The sequence below is a fragment of the Typopeltis vanoorti genome, chromosome 9 (assembly GCF_054136105.1).
Source record: "Typopeltis vanoorti isolate ZY-2024b chromosome 9, IOZ_Tvanoo_1.0, whole genome shotgun sequence".
NCBI lineage: Eukaryota > Metazoa > Arthropoda > Arachnida > Uropygi > Thelyphonidae > Typopeltis > Typopeltis vanoorti.
The window spans coordinates 96725001-96741620 of record NC_143557.1 but is presented as its reverse complement, the minus strand read 5'-3'; the positions used below and the strand labels follow the sequence as shown (position 1 = coordinate 96741620).

At 33.3% G+C, this 16620-nt stretch overlaps 1 protein-coding gene across 3 annotated transcripts in view; it reads right to left on the bottom strand.

The window, feature by feature from the left end:
• LOC150103276 (protein O-mannosyl-transferase Tmtc3-like) overlaps positions 1–16620 on the bottom strand; it is a 267650-nt gene that overhangs the window by 159910 nt on the left and 91120 nt on the right. For all 3 annotated transcript variants that reach the window (XM_090397332.1, XM_090397333.1, XM_090397331.1), the window contains exon 2: positions 14783–14916. The gene's annotated coding sequence lies outside the window, so the exon portion shown is untranslated. The remainder of the gene's footprint in view (positions 1–14782; positions 14917–16620) is intronic.

The following is a 16620-nucleotide window of genomic DNA, read 5'->3' as shown; positions in this document are numbered from 1 at the left end:
GCAACATGTGGTCTTCAATAAATCATAGTGACATAACGCGTTTCACTTACTGCCAACCCCGAGTCACGTGGGAAAGATGATGGGGAGAAATGACCATCATTCTACTGACCCTACGAAGAAAACGTGATGTTTGCTTACCTAGGAAGGCCGTATTAATCAGAGCGAATTTATTACTTCGCCATCGGGTGTATGGCAAGCTACAAGCCTAGGCCTTGTCTGACGAAGTCGGTGTGGTGTGATAATGACTCTGCTAATCGCTCAACTCCAGTTGCCCAACATGTTATTACTGAATATCTTGATTTTTTGCAACCCATAATATATCTTAGCAGTCCCCTGCCTCTAACTTCCATGAAAGTTTTAGACAGATGTCTAACCAAATTCATTGCTGGCTGTTGGTGCCAACACTGTTCATCAATTACACTCACAACTTCGTTCCCACATAATTAAACACTCTCACTTAAGAATGCGTACTTTCTGCATGACGAACTTCGTAACATGTGAGCTGCTTTTAAAATTCATTTTATTCTTTATATTCTTTATTTTTCAGCTGAAATATGCGAACATAAGCAAATGTATGCAAGAATGAAAATGGTGTAACAAGAGCCAATGGAAATTCTTAGTAAAAAATATTAGTAGAACAACAAAACTGTAATATATCATTCTGTTTAAAATATTAATAATTGATTTTATAATCTTAATTTCACATGTTTTTAAAGTAATACCCAGAACACTTCATGTATATTTTATGCTAAAGATGGATAATTAGTTACCTTGCGTGCAGATGAAGAGTTTACACTTTGGCCGCTAGGTGGCCTAGGTTTTAAATATCTTATAAAAAAATATGGCTGTCCTATCACTATAAAATAGCGCATTTTGTAACGCCTATAAAAAGTAGTAATACGCTTTAAATAATAGAGCAAGTGTATTTCTAAAATGCCTTGTAGCATGGTGTTGCATTGTAAATCAAAGAATTATTCTGTAAACAGAAAACTCCTTTTTAATAGTGAGTTTGAAAAAGATTGATCTAGAACAGTGGTCGCCAAAGTGGTCGATATCGACCCCCCAGGGGTCGATATAACATTGTTAGGGGTCGATAGAAAAATATAAGACATCATTGTACGGGTAATATTTAATTCGGTTAACTTGGATTACCTCCATCCTGAATGACAACACAATTAAGAGTGAATCGTGGGAACTGTAAGATGGAGCAAGGTCATGAAAATAGTTACTGAGGCCAATAAAGTAGGCCAAAATTACGCATTTACCAATAAACGGGTGTTGGTGGTTCCTGCCGGCCGGCGCAGTGGGAGCGAGATTGCAAGTGTATTTGCAATCTCGCAAGTGCAAGTGCGTGGTTCGTATTTACTGATACTTACACGTATTCGATCCCAGTCTCATTTTTGCGCATCGACATACAAGTGAGCGTTAATGTTCTAAAATTCATCAGCATCCATATTATAATTCAATCGTTATTCATTCACAAACTAAACTTCTCTATGTTGAGGAGTTGAGCAGCGCTGGTAGTAATACCAGTGATATTAATACCGTAGTTTATTAATATCACTAGTAATACCAGTGATATTACTAGTGATAGTAATAGTAGTAGTAATAGTAATATAATAATATATACTATATTATGCATACAATAAACACTGTAACTATAAAATAAACAATCTAAAACTCACATAAGCGTCTTTTTTTGCTTGTCCTATTATAATTACGTAATAGTAAAATAGAGGGGGTCGATAAAAAGTCAAGAAACTCTTGAAGGGATCGACGGTCAAAGAAGTTTGGCGACCCCTGATCTAGAAGAAATAAAAAGAGAGAGAGTCCAACAACAAATATATACGAATGATTTAAGCACCAGAGGGCAGCAGACTGAAAAGTTCTAGAATAGTCACTAATTGTAACTGAACACCTAAAATATGCTAATTTACTCGCACATTTATTATCAGTGCTGGATGATCATGAAATGATTTCAAACAGTTCGATAATATTCAGAATGGTTTTTAAATCAAAGCTGTTCTCTTTTAATTAAAATTATAATATTATTAGTAAAAAAAAGTGATAGAATCCATTTCTAAAAATCTAATAAATTAAAGAAACTGGTATGCTTTTACTTTTTTTTAAAATAAATAATGATAGTTTAGATACACTTATTTTTTATTAGTAGTACTTATTTATAAAATTAGAAACGCATATTAACAACGAGGCTGCATCACGGTGAGTGATGGATGAAACCTTGGGAGGGTAATGGATGGCAATGCTGTAACCAATGAAGTTCTAACTGAGGCTCGGACATTGCTGTTACCCTCATGCCATAATCAGAGCTTTAATTTAATAGCTCAATAACAGCCTATTCCCACACTGTCCTCTACAGATAACGGGGAAGATGAAAAGCATTCTTGCTTCGTCCCTTTAAGCCAATCCTTATAATATTAAATAAATATTTTATATTTTACATGTAATATACTTAATAATGACCAGTTAATGTTGGATTTGATGCACAAGTAAAATTCATTTGGAATTAAAGAAAATCATTTGACTTACATTTATACAATAATACTATATTGTATAATATAGTATTATATAGCGCAATAATATATTTATACTCTACTATAATACAAAATAATCACTTTTCTTCGATACATGCCCGGTGGTTACTTTTATTAGAAACACTAGACTAATAATCTACTGCATATCCTTTAGCTGTCAAAATCACTACAATTCACATTGAAGTTGATTCAACGTGCTAGCGGAAGCCTTCTGCAGGAATCCTGAAGATAAGATCATATCTCTCAAATGTGGGACACCGAAAGAGGATGGATCAATGCACAAGACTACTCATTCTGCGTCATCTCATACATATGTAATGCGGTTAATATCAGACAACTGGATAGACTAACGAAGCTGCAAAAAAAAAAAACATCTCGGTCTGTGAGAACCACTCTAGTATGCTGAGTTCTGTGGTATGGTATGCAATCTTGGTAAAAATAGTTGTTATAGGATCAGTTAAACAGTCAGGCATGGTTGGATTTTGTGTTGGAGAAAATGTACCCAGACCAGTACGGTTAATTTTTGTATATATATATATAATGCTCATAGCTCAGGAGTTCATAGACGTGCAGTTTTCTTCATGTTCAAGTCCTTTTCTTTTCATCAGATGGACTGGAATCTAGATTCATCGGACCAGAAGACCACGGTGCAAGTCTCTTTATCCTTTTACGTAATTTTGTCATCGAATCTTTACAAAGAGTTTGTAGACCTACCTAATTCGAAATTTTATCTTAGTGACGATTGATATTTCTTAATTAATGCCTACCACACTCTTGAATTTAAAACAGAAAACAATTATTTTCGTTCTATCATTCATATAATCAACATTCCTCTCCAATCGCGAGATTCAGTGGGATACAAAAAAGGCTAAAAGATCTCCGCAGTTATTTTAAAATACCAAAAAAAAAAAAAAAAAGAACTCTCCATCTTCTACTCTAAGAAGTTCTAGAAAGCAAATTCACGGTGATCTTTACTGCATCCTTATAGCATCTAAGGAAGCTATTTACTCTCACAGTCACATCTAAAGTAACGGTTTTTCAAACGCAAACTGTCACCCTACAGATCCCGGTACTCTATAAGGGTAACGTTCTCAGGCCAATACTAAGAAACCTCCGCTGAACGACATAAAACTTGAGACAAATCCAATAAAAGACTGAAGTGTTAAAGAAATAGTTCGGGGGACTTTACTCTCCACCAAGACAAATGCAAATAAATACCTGAGATTTAAGACCGATGTGAACTTAATTTGTGTATTCTAAAGTATACCAGTATTGAGGGTAGGGACAGAGAGGGTTACACTACAGATTTATGGCTTTACGAATACGAAAGAAAATGCCAGAACGAAACACACGGCGCAGCGAAAGGCCAAGTTAACAACTGAAGAATGACTGAGAAGATAGCATAGGAGACGATATAGAAGAGGAAGAATAATAGAAATCGATCGAGAGAATATATATATATATATATATATATACAATGTGGAAAGATGCCAACTTCCAGAGGCAGACGTGAAAATGTATATCCTATGCCTTCTTAAGGTTTACACTACAGCTGAACGAAGGGGATGTTTTAGCACGTTCCCTAGTATGAATAAACAAACAAAGAATCGTGTCTTTAGGATTTTAAACTGTGCAACTCTATGCATGACTTTATATTAAAAATATGTACATGAATCGTTACTAGGCAACCAGTGTCATATGAAAATACAAACATAATTTATCACGAGGGCATCGCGTGGAATATTTTTAATTGTTGGCAGTAAATGATCGTACAGTGGAATAATATTCATTTTGATGACAAAGTTGGTGTCTCACCTTCTTTTACTCATAAAGAGTCGCTATTTTGCATTTATTTCCTTCCGTGCTTCTTTGAAGAGGCGAAAGAATCCTTGTGATAAATTTAATTCTGGTCATACGGACCATTTAGAATGATGCATGGAATTCCTGTTTGTTTGTTTTTTTTATTATATTTTTTTCGAGTCTTGCCAACATTACGTTGCTTTGTATAATTTATTTGATTATGTTGGCTTTGAGCCAAGTTTCTCTTAAACAACGATTCATAGAGTTGTTGTAGGAAACTAGAAACCTTACAACGATATTAACGTGAGAACAAATAAGAATTTTTGTCCGTAAAACAAAAGTCTTACTCGTAAATAATGTTGTCTGTCTTTCTTAATATTAACCGGTGCATTTGCTATCAGTCTAGGACACGGCCCACTATTGTTAACTATAAATCAATGTACACGAATGGTTTTAAAAGGGTCTTGTTTTAATCTAACAATAGCGTGAAGTATGTGTAATACATAACTACTCTGGCAAAACGAATAGAAGGGGGGGGGGGGGGGGCGCGAGAACTGCTACTCGCTCTACAAATATTAATGGGTGAACAACACGGAATGTGTTATCGTACAATGTGCAGACTTTCTTCGCCTCGAACAAACTTGTACGTTCCAGCGGGGTAAATGATTTACAACAATCTTTAAGAGTTGTCTAAATAATAAAGCTTATAAATTTCTGTGTGTTCAGTAAACAGAAAATTGAAGGGAAAACAAGTCGATATTTTCCTTGTATAGAACTGCTGATACCTGAGGACATGACACGAGTCTCTCTCTCTCTCTCTCTCTTGCTCTTTTAAACATCCAATAGGCTAACCGAAAAATTCTCCAATAATCAATCAGCAAATAATATTTGTTCTTATTTCCGAAACGTTTTTTCCTTGTAAGTAAAAATTGCTTAAAATTAAGACAACTCAGGTCCTAAGGAGTGCATGCGTGTATATATTTTCCCGGAATAGGTTTTTATTTTTTTATAAAGAACTCAAAACTCGAATTTGTGGAGTTAAAAAAAAATCTTGCTGACAAAAGTCTCATAAAATTGTCGTTCACTAAATTCAAACACGGATCTCTTTTCCAATGTAATAACATATATAGATATTACCATGGAAATGGATTATCGTGGGCAAAAATATAGATTACAAATTACGCATTTTAATGATTAAAATCTTATGTTGTTTGTGTGTTTCCCACCCATGAAAGGTTTATTTGTAAACCTATAATACATTCGTAGCGTGGGTAGGTGTTAAGAATTTTGTATATTTGTACGTTTTTTTCTTGTTTTTTTTTTTACTTGGTTGGGGAAACCCTGTTTTGAAATTTCAAGCCACTTCAGGCCTCCAGTAAGCAGGAGAGGTGATGTTACACAGGGCAATGAAATTCATTTCCCTTCCCCCAAAGACAATCACAAACATCCATACCCACAGTGGGATTCAAACCCGCAGACCGTCGGCTGGAGAGTGGGTATGCTAATCACTCGACCAACCAAGTCGGTTGGCAAATTACAAAAGATTATAAACCTAACCACACATCAGTAATGGTAAGTGGGCTTACAAAATTCAAAAACCTTATTCTAGAAGCTAATCATGGAAATATTCCAAGCCACTTCGGACCCGCAATAAGTAATGAGGTATCACACCGAACGATGGAACTCATCTGTCACATCAAGGCATTCGTAAACATTCATATCCACAACGGGATTTGAACCAACAGGCTGGAAAACAGACACACTGTCTATAGGGGTAAGCAAGCAGCTAAGTTTTGGCCCATTACCAACATCTTTCCTATTTATTACCTTTACTTCCAAATCCCCGATTTGTTCTCCTTTTTAAACCCCATTTTTTTTCTTTTTTAAATCCATTTTTTTCCGTTTATTCTTACTATATCGAATGAAAATGAACAACAATTGCAGTGTTTCTTACAAAGATCACAACCAAGCAAAGTTCGCATTTGCTTTATTTTCTCAGAAACCAAACAGTTTGACTATTTGGAATAAATAATAATCTAGATCTATATTTTCGATAAAAAGACACTTTTGTGTAATAAGATGTTTTAGAATTTAAACTGGGAACTTCCGTAGCTCAGTCGATTTCACTGATGCATTTTGATTGAAAACATCTGGGTTCGAATCCCGTCTAATCACGAATTTTCATCTGAAGGTGAATTAGATGGTCTCATACGGAAATAGCAGGGCTTTATCTCCCCGAAACTCGAATTTATCATCCTGCAAAATAGGCAAGCCCTCCCCCCCCAGGGGAACACAAGTAATATACAAATATAGGCCATTATGGGAATAAGGAGTAATTATCCTATCTATTCCATCGTATTTGGTTAAAATGTTTGGCAGGGTACGGTGTGTGTCAACGAGGAAGCGTAAAATTCCTCAGAAATAGTCAAGCTGGTCACAAGAACACTGCAATAATATACTATTGGACTGAAGGTCTTAACTATTCCGGTTAAAGACCGTCTCTAGAACAAGTTTCAACGATTCATTGTTGAAAAAAAAATATTATTTTATATATCATTATAATAATATTAACTAATACGTAAAAAGGCATTAACTCACAATTTTCTAAAAAAAAAAAAAAAAAGATAAGATAAAATCATCATTGTGGTGTCTTTCGTAAAATTCTAATTTACAAGGAGATGCCATTATTTAATTAATAATAATCAATTAAAAATATAATATATTGACTTGCACTACTTAAAAGATCTCTGTCCAATGAGCCTGCATATTTGCCTTTTATAGGTTTCACTGTTTTTTTTTTATTTGGCTATGAAATAATGAATTCATAATATTCCCTATTTCTATTAATTTAGTTTGCCGAACTGAACCCTTTTAGGTCATTTTTTTTTTCAATAGTATCCAAATATATATTCTGCTATTTAAATGTCCAACATCAGTTGTTCTATTTGTGCCAGTAAATAAATTAAATCTTGCTTACACTTTTGAGCACTTCAAGATGAAAAAGTAAACCTTACATTCACGTGGTCTTAAAGGTTTAAATTAAATATTTAGAGACAACAAGAATGAATAGATGTAAAAATGGACATTAAAACAGAAACAACTACAGTATATCATCTCTCATTGTTGAGTTAACTTCTCGAGAATTGCACGCAATCTGGTATAATTGCTACAGCATCAAATAGCGCGAGTTGCGTGTAGTACTTGTTAAAATAATAATAATAATTAACCATTTTCCATAAACTGATTTTTTCAAAATTATAATTAAAAGTAAATAAAAGGTGATTTTGATATTTTGAGATTATTATTTTTTTCATTATTCTTCGTCAAAAGAAGGTCACACAATGCATGCAAAATTGACGTAGTTTTATTTTTTTTTAAATGTGAGAAATTCCTCGTAAGTTATCAACGTGTTTATTATTTTTATTCTTATACGTGTCCCCCAGTGTTTTCCTCCAATTAAGCAGTAATTTCCGTAATCTACCACCGAAGAAAGACATGCACTTGGATTTTCTGCATTTCGCAATCTTGCTATCGGATGAGAAGAAGCCTGTCATCCTTAATCTAATAGTCTTTCACATTGGAGACAACTCAGACCACAGCCGATATAATCAGTACTAGTTAGTTCCTAATAATACTCACCCACTTTCTATAATTCCCTTCCATTTCCCCATTTATACTGCTTTTTATCTGCTTTCCTTTTTCTTATTAAAAATCTTGACATTGCTTTGAACTGCCACTCAATATAAAACTTGCAACAGAAGGCGAATGAATTGTAGTTATATTTTTCCTAATCCTTTTTGAATTTCATGCCTTTCCTTTTATCAATGATTATCCTATCTTCTATGACATACAATTAATTCTCACTAGAGGGAGCTAAGATCTTTCACTTAAAAAAATGCCTACAAAAGAGTTAAGGTTTGGTATTTGTTTACTCTAACTATATATTACCTAGTCAACTCTTTGATTTATGGTCTAACCACGTTAATGCATAGTTCCTTCCATTAAATATAAATTCTACTTACCGTTAGACTGCGAATTATAAAAAAAAAACTATTAGAAAGTAAAGTTTTGGTAAACTAAATAACATACGCCTTTGTTTTACTTGTGGCCGCTAGTACAAATAACATTTATAATCTTGCCATTCTCAAGAGATGTTTTTGTTTTGATAAGAAAGATTTAAAAAAAAAAGTTATGTATGTATGAGTTCATGATACGATGCTTGTAATGAAGACTCATTTACTTACAAAAGAAATTTTGTTTGTAGGTTACCAACGTATAAAGTTCATCATATCAATTAAACTTTCAGACGATGAGCTATCAGTTATGATACGTTACTTTTTTTTCTTGTGGATAAGAAATTAATCTTCTTATAAATTTTAAAGTTTTTTGGGGGGATCTTTTCCTTCAGTTTTTTTTTTCTTACGTTAAAATTCAAATTTTTAATTTCTTTCTTAGTACAGTGCCATGAAAAATAGAAACGAAGGCGAATACTAATTCATTTCTAAGTCTTACGTTTGAATAAATTAAAACAACGTTTTTTTTTATGACGCAATTAAACTTGGGAGAACAATGTGGGGTTTGCAAGATAAACAAGGAGAGAGAAAGACGTGTTATTTGTGAAGATTTAAACAAATTATAATATTCTCTGAGTCAATTATTATCAAGTTAGACATGTGTGATTTTATTTGTTAAAACATGATAGAAATAGGCTCTAATATTTTATGAAATATCTGAAATCAGCCCATATGGATGTTTCAGATATTAACACAAGTAGGGCTTGACAATGCCTAAAACATTTTGAATTTAAACTTTTAATGCAGCCATTTCGGACCACGGTTAGAACGCGAAAGTGCCGTCAACCAGACGCGACCCTAACGGAGGTCAGTCGATACATGCCAAGAGACATATTTCTTTAAAACTTCCTTTAGATTTTTTTGGTTATTGAAACAATTAATTATAGAATACTCTTGAGAGAATACGATAACAAAAACATAAGGAAAAAATGTAATTAAAATTTTACAAAAAAGTGCGCATCTCCCCCCCCCCCCCCCAAGATCTTTTGCGTACATCTGGGAGTACGCGAAATTAGATGTAGTTTCTTGGGGGAGGGACCTTCAGTGAATGCGAAAAAAAACTATATTTTATTATTATTTTAATGGCTAATATAGCCTACTTTCGTTTAGGAGTGTCCCTTTTTTTTTTTTTTACACAATGTCTTTGGCTCTTTATCCAAAATCTTAGGGCATTACTGAAGTGTTATAAAACTAATATATGAAGAACAAAATAGGAAGAAAATTTGGACATACTTCTTTTGGATGTTGTTTTCTGCAGAGGAGTAACATGGGAATTTTCCCCAGAAATAATACTTATATTTCATTAGACTGACTTGTTTCACAATCGTGTGTCTTCTTTATTACAATATTTTGCAGCTAAATTGTTTATTGTCACAAATCCATTTTAATACTTTTTTGTATTTTCCAGACGACTAAAAATGTTGTATAAACATTTTTAGTTTATACAATATTTTTATACAAAATCTTCCCAACCTTTTGTGAATGGCGTCGACTCAAACTATTGTTCAGTAGTATTTTATCTGTTTATTCATTAGATAACTATTATGGCTACAATCTCTCGTTTTAACAGATCCCAGTATTATTTTAAAACAAAGGGACTGTTCTTTATCAATCGGCATATTAAATGAAATTGTTTTCGGCCTAAAATGTATTCTCAAGTTATTTGCTCAAATAGTTAATACGAAACTTTTTTTTAGATGATCAGATGCTCGTAAACTTAAAATTAATAACCTTAGATATGTGAGCGTAGATATTTTATACTGTTATCAATTAAAAGAGTGGATAAAAAAGTAAAGTACTCCATGTTTTTTCTCTCTTTTGGAAGAGGATGTTGACACGGTCTAATACAAGAAGACAAAAATTAGAGTACTTAGGGAGCAATGAGAAAGCTATCTGGATAAAGAGCAATTTGTAAGAATGCTACAGATGTGCCAGATTAGCGGTTACCTTATTACAAAGATATCAAGTTGCCTGAGTGTGGATGAAGCAGCTGTTCTGTGCAGTTTTTTCATCGAAATGATTAGCTGAACTTGTTTAACATCTGTGCTCAGTGTCCACAACGAATACGATAGCGTGTCTGCTTGCATTGAACGTTTTCCTAAGCTTTCGGTATTCTATCAACCGAAAATTACTGGTTGCTAAGGTGATGTGCGTTTCTGATTTTTTTTTTAGTGATAGAAAAAAGTGTACATTGATAAAAAAAAATTTAGCTCGTCATAGCGAGCAAAATTCCATTCAAAAAAGCAGCATTTTTATGAGATAAGAATGTTGAAACGCGGCTGTTACTTCAAAGAGAAATAATTGCACGATAGCAAACAATTGTACTTCGACAGGAAGAATTTGGACTTACATCGAGCGTCTTTTGGTGTAATTCTAGCTTCTAAGAAAGATATGACTTCCCATTTCAGAGCAGAAATGTAAAAGATAATGTATAATGCATTTCCATTCTTATTCATCACTTTTAACATGATATGAATATATAAATTTGCAGTACTAAGGATAGCATAAGATTGGCGAAGAGATATTTGTAAACAGGCCAAAGAATTACAGTATTATTACTATTACATTACAAGAATGAATAATCAAAAATAAAACCACAGCCAAGAAATAATTTATATATTACTTATATTAAAAAAAATAGGGTGTATTTATTATATATTAATTAAATTAAATATTTTAAATAAATAAATAATTTTTATTATTTAATATAGAATATTATAATTACTAAAAAATTATATTTATATTTTTTATTAATAATTTGAAAAAGATAATATTTCAAATTAAATGAGATATTTCGCATATTTTCGTGTTTTTTTACGAAGCATACATATACGGAAGCCATAGTGATTGACTCACATTCAGAGAGATTTGGAAGAGACCAGAAATTACAAAAAAAAGAAAAGAAAAAAAAAGAAAATGTAATCAGTTGGTATTCTGGTGTTTTTATGTATTTTTCGTATTTATAAAAATGTTGTTTGTTAGGGATTAATGTGTTTGTTTAAGTTTAAAAAATTCTTGTGTAACGAATAGTTTTCTTTATGAAAAGAAGAAAATGCGTTGCATTTAAAATTCTTGATATTTACGCTTACTCTTTCTCTTAATTGTAATTTCTCCTTTCCTCTACGTCTACGACATCGATCTTTTGTCTATTTTTTTATTTAAAAACTTTACTTTAAGGAAAAAAAAAAAGGAAATGACTTGCTTCACATCCTTCAGAAGTCAGTAAACGGTCTACAAAAATCCCTACCTAAAAACGCCAGTCATGAACTTTTATCTTTATATTTTCTGACTTAAGAAGATGGGAAACAACTAAAAAGCATCAGATACTTAATTCTCCATCCTTAGAAGTTTACTTTGTAAGCAGCACTACATGTTAAAAACAGGAAGTATTAAGTATTTAGAAGAAGCTATCTGTTGAATAAAACAGGAGACCAAACGTTTGAGATTCCCATGGATGTGATCAATGCAACTTCGCTTCGAGGGTAGAATAACGTGGTTACCGCTTGAACGAAAAACCTGCATTAAGATGCACAGTGACTTGCTTAAAAAGATGGGATCATATCTTCTCTAAAGAAAATTTAATATTTTCATATAATATATTATTGTATCTATTATTTTAATTAAAAGTTATATTTTATAATTCTTCTGTTTTAATTTAGAAGTTATTGAGATACCATTTTGATAATATAATATATGTATATCATAGAATAACATAAGTCGTATCCCTTAGAAGATAAGGATGGAGTTTTTGGTAGAAGAAAAACCCATCCTGGGAGGGTAATGGATGGCAATGCCATCCATTACTGGATGGATGGATGGATGCCAATGAAGTTCTAACTGAGGCTCGGCTATTGCTAATAAAATAATATAAGTACGCTCTCTTAACGTTTTTGCCTTAAGGGAGCAATTTGAGTCTCCGGGGAAAGTGTTTTCCGGCACGGCCCGGTGAGGGGTTTTGTCAGCGAATGCTTTTCTTCGGAATTTGAGCGGTTCTGCTCGGTGGTGGTGTGTGGGTGGAAGGTCATCACTGAGTGGAGCCAACGCTGAGATGGACGGTCTTTCGCCCACGATTGAGTGGCCTAGGGATCGTCCAAATTTTTAGAGACGGCTTTATTTACGCATAAGGCTCGGCTATTGCTATTATGAGTTTCGCTCTCTTAGGTTTCTTCCGAAGGTTTGCTCCCGCTGAGAGGATAGGGGTTGCCTTGAGAGGGTATTTTGAGTCTCCGGGGAAGGTGTTCTCCGCCATGCCCGGTGAGGGGCTATGTCGGTGGGTACTTTTCCCTGGAACATGAGCGGTTCTGCTCAGTGATGGGGGAGCCCATCACTGAGTGGAGCCAACGCTCAGTTGGACGGTCTTTCGGCCACTATGGAGTGGTCTAGGGATCGTCCAAATTTTTAGAGACGGCTTTACTTAGATATAAGGCTCGGCTATTGCCGTTACCCTCCTGCCATGATCAGAGCTTTAATAGCTCAATAACACCTTATCCATACACTGTCCTCTACCGATAACGGGGAAGATGAAAAGCATTCTTGCTTTGCCCTTTTAAGCCAGTCCTTATAAGTTTCAATTGTAAAAACGAGAGAATCCTTTTTAGGACTCCCAGGGTAGCGGATAGCAATGCTGTAGCCAATGAAGCTTTAACTGAGGCTCGACTATTGCCGTTACCCAGCCATGATTAGAGCTTTTAGCTCAATAACATCCCATTCACACAGATTTTCTTCATTCAGATGACGGGATAAAAAGTCAAGGACTCAGTCCGTCTCCCAGTCCTTTTAAGGAAGCTTCAATTGTTTAAATTTTTTGTATTATGGAGCAGGCATTGAGAGGATGGGATAAGCCAAACACTGCATTTTCACATTTTACGGATTATGAACAATATTTCTTGTCGTATCTCTTCTAACTTAAAAAAGTTAATGCTCGTGAGAAAACTATAAACGGATGTTTTATCCCACTCACATAACTTTACCAAATGGTAAAGCTATTTTGGCCGGATTTATTGAAATTACAGTCTCTTAAATGCTGAAACACGATTCGTGGCTTCAGTCTATTTTACACGTGAGTTAGTGGATAAAAAAAATTGTTAGCTAGGTGGCGTTGAATTTAAATGAGAATTTTCCTTTTATATCTTTTAAATTGACAAATTTATGCTTCATTCATATTCATCGCGTAACATATTCTCTACTGGGGGAATGTATTTGTCTACACATAAAACATTGAGATGAAAGCTCTATAAAGGACTACGATGTGGGAAAAACGCTGTTTAAAACGACTTCCTGGTCATATAAGTACCCAATTAAAAATCTAAGGTAGATAATAAGTTTTGTGCATATTTAATGTGCTATAACCAGGCTCGAGTTATTTAGATTAAAGCACACAACGTCGCACAAGAAAGAAAGTTGTCGAATTTATATATTAAACACAAAATTCAATGACACATTCATCACATAAAATTTAGTGGCATAATTTGTTTTCTTTAAAGATTATATTTTTAGCTCTTTATCTTGGGATATCTTTTTATATAATTTGACCTACATTTTTAATAGAATACTTTTTTCTTTATTGGGATTAATCATTATTTAATATTGTGTTTTCCTTGAATTTTCACTTATCAATGTTTATTTTTCTCCAGTGAGATTAGTCTCATGTCGTATCTGAAGTGATAGTAGATAGAAACCCATCTCTCCAACAGATGGCATTTTTCCCGTTTTGTGCTCTTCTTCCGCACATGGAGTTTGTAGTTGTGTTCTTCCGGGAATAAGAAATAGGCCTTGTGTTGAAATTTTTGCCACTGCAAGAAGAACTATATATGCTCACAAGACCTGCTATGTGGAAGACGAACCATAGTTTTGAAACCAATGAAGCCATTATTAATATGCCTGAAGCAATTACTCTGAAATGGGGCGATCTTCCCTCAGGGAAAATATAGAATTTTAAAACAATTACGTTCAATATTATAATTTTTATTTGAAAACGAAGTCATGTACATCGTGTTTAATCGTATTGCTACCTAGTATCCAAAGATTCGTGATAAACAAGCGATCTCAATGCTTACATTATTAACAATTGAAGCAATTCAACTGTGTAATGTTAAAAAAAAAATAATAATAACAAAACATAAAGTTCAAAACATCTTTTTCTATTTCGATTTATTTTTAGTTATGACGATCATTTTGATGTTTATAATAAAATTATTTCAGTTTAAAATAGGGAATCTGATTTTCATGCTTACCAAAAGAAATAGCAGAAAATTATAAAATCCTATTAAATGATTAATATTCTAATCTTTTGCAGTATTATAATTTAAAGATTAAATTATTAAAAAAAATTAATCTTTCATAAAAATTACTTACCTGATTTGATGGGTTTACTGTATCCAGATAGGATTCAATTACAACACCTCAGGTAGGAAATATAACTTTGCTGAAATTACAAGTCCACAGTCTTGTCACAACCATATAAACTCAATTACGGATACATCGAAAGCCTGTTGAATATAGAAAGGTTCGCAATAACTCCGACAGTCTTAGAAAAAATCATTTTATAATAATGATTTTAAAGCAGCACGCTTAAAATATTACACACATGAATCATTTCACTTGTCTCAAAGAGCAGCAGTTCACGAATTATATTAAACAGTTTAATAAGAAGTATTCGAATAAGTAAGGCATTCAAAACATTACGATTCCGCCCTCCCTCCTCTCAAAAATTGCATAACACATAGCGCGGTTCACTTCTTCACTATAGATGCATAGAATGGTTTTCCCTTATGAAAAACCATTCCCTGTTCCAACTTTATGCCTCTCAAACTTCGAGCAATAATCTCACTAACAGAGAGATCTGTCCGTCCATCTTCATGGCTTTATTGTGCGGTACTCATCATGGGTATACTGAACGATCGCCAGCGTTTCACGATTGCTAGAGTTCCGTAGGTAAAAAGAAGCAGACAGAGAAAAACTGCGAAAATTGAAATTTTGGCAATATTACCAAGTTTCTGGAACTTAGTGATTTTTTTTTTCATTTTGCTTACGCAAATCATTCCTTTTTTTAGTATTTCGCCTTTATTGTATATATTTAGATCTTTAAAAACTTCCCATCTATTTTGGAAAATACAAACACAAAAACGAGCTTCTGAAGTAACAAAATATTACCCCTACCTGTAAAAATCACCATTAAGCAATTAAAGCTCTGATCATGGCAGGAGAGTAACAGTAATAGCCAAACCTCAGTTAGAACTTCATTAGCTACAGCATTGCATCCATTCCAAGGATATTGGATTGAAGGAATCAATCCAATCCACTCAAAAATCATCATTAGTCCTTATAAGGACTGGCTTAAAGGGGCGAAGCAATATTGCTTTTCATATTCCCCGTTGTCTGTAGAGGACAGTGTAAGGAGAAGGTGTTATTGAGCTATAATAAAGCTCTGATCATGGCAAGAGGGTAACAGCAATAGCCGAGCCTCAGTTAGAACTTCATTGGCTACAGCATTGCCATGCATTACCCTCCAAGGGTACCAATTTTAGTCGCCTCGTACGACATGCATTAGCTACATTGGTGCTATTCTTATCCCGGCAACCACACGGGGAAAAATCATCATTAAATTCTATTAACATAATTTTAAAGAACATCATTTTTACTAAAAAATGGTGTTCTATAATTCTCATTTGTTTATTTTAATCTATATATGATTTGCAATAGTAGAAAATAAAATTTCAATAAAAATTAATATTTCCATCTTTTCTTAAGAGAAAAAGAGAATTAAAGAGCTTCTTTTGAAATTGAAATATTTTACTAATATCCAATTTCTTTTATGTGCCTGCAATAATGAAAATCCATAGTGTGTATTATTATTATGTGAAAAATTTATAAGAATAGTTCAAAAATATGAATAAGAAAATGATAGTATTTCAGATAAGAATAAAGAATTTGCTTTTATTTTCATATAAAGATTCATTTTTATGATAAAAAAATAAGACGTTTGAGATTATCATCAGGGATACGGATAACTCAATAATGATAAACTTAATATCTTTAAAGTAAGAAGGAATCTGAATTTGTGGATACATTATATAGGATGAAGAATGAAATCATCTTTTAAAAATATACGAATATCCGCATATTTTATTTTGCAGACGTTCTGTTTTGCAATATAAATCCTTATCTTTATATAAAAGATTAAAAATAGGAAT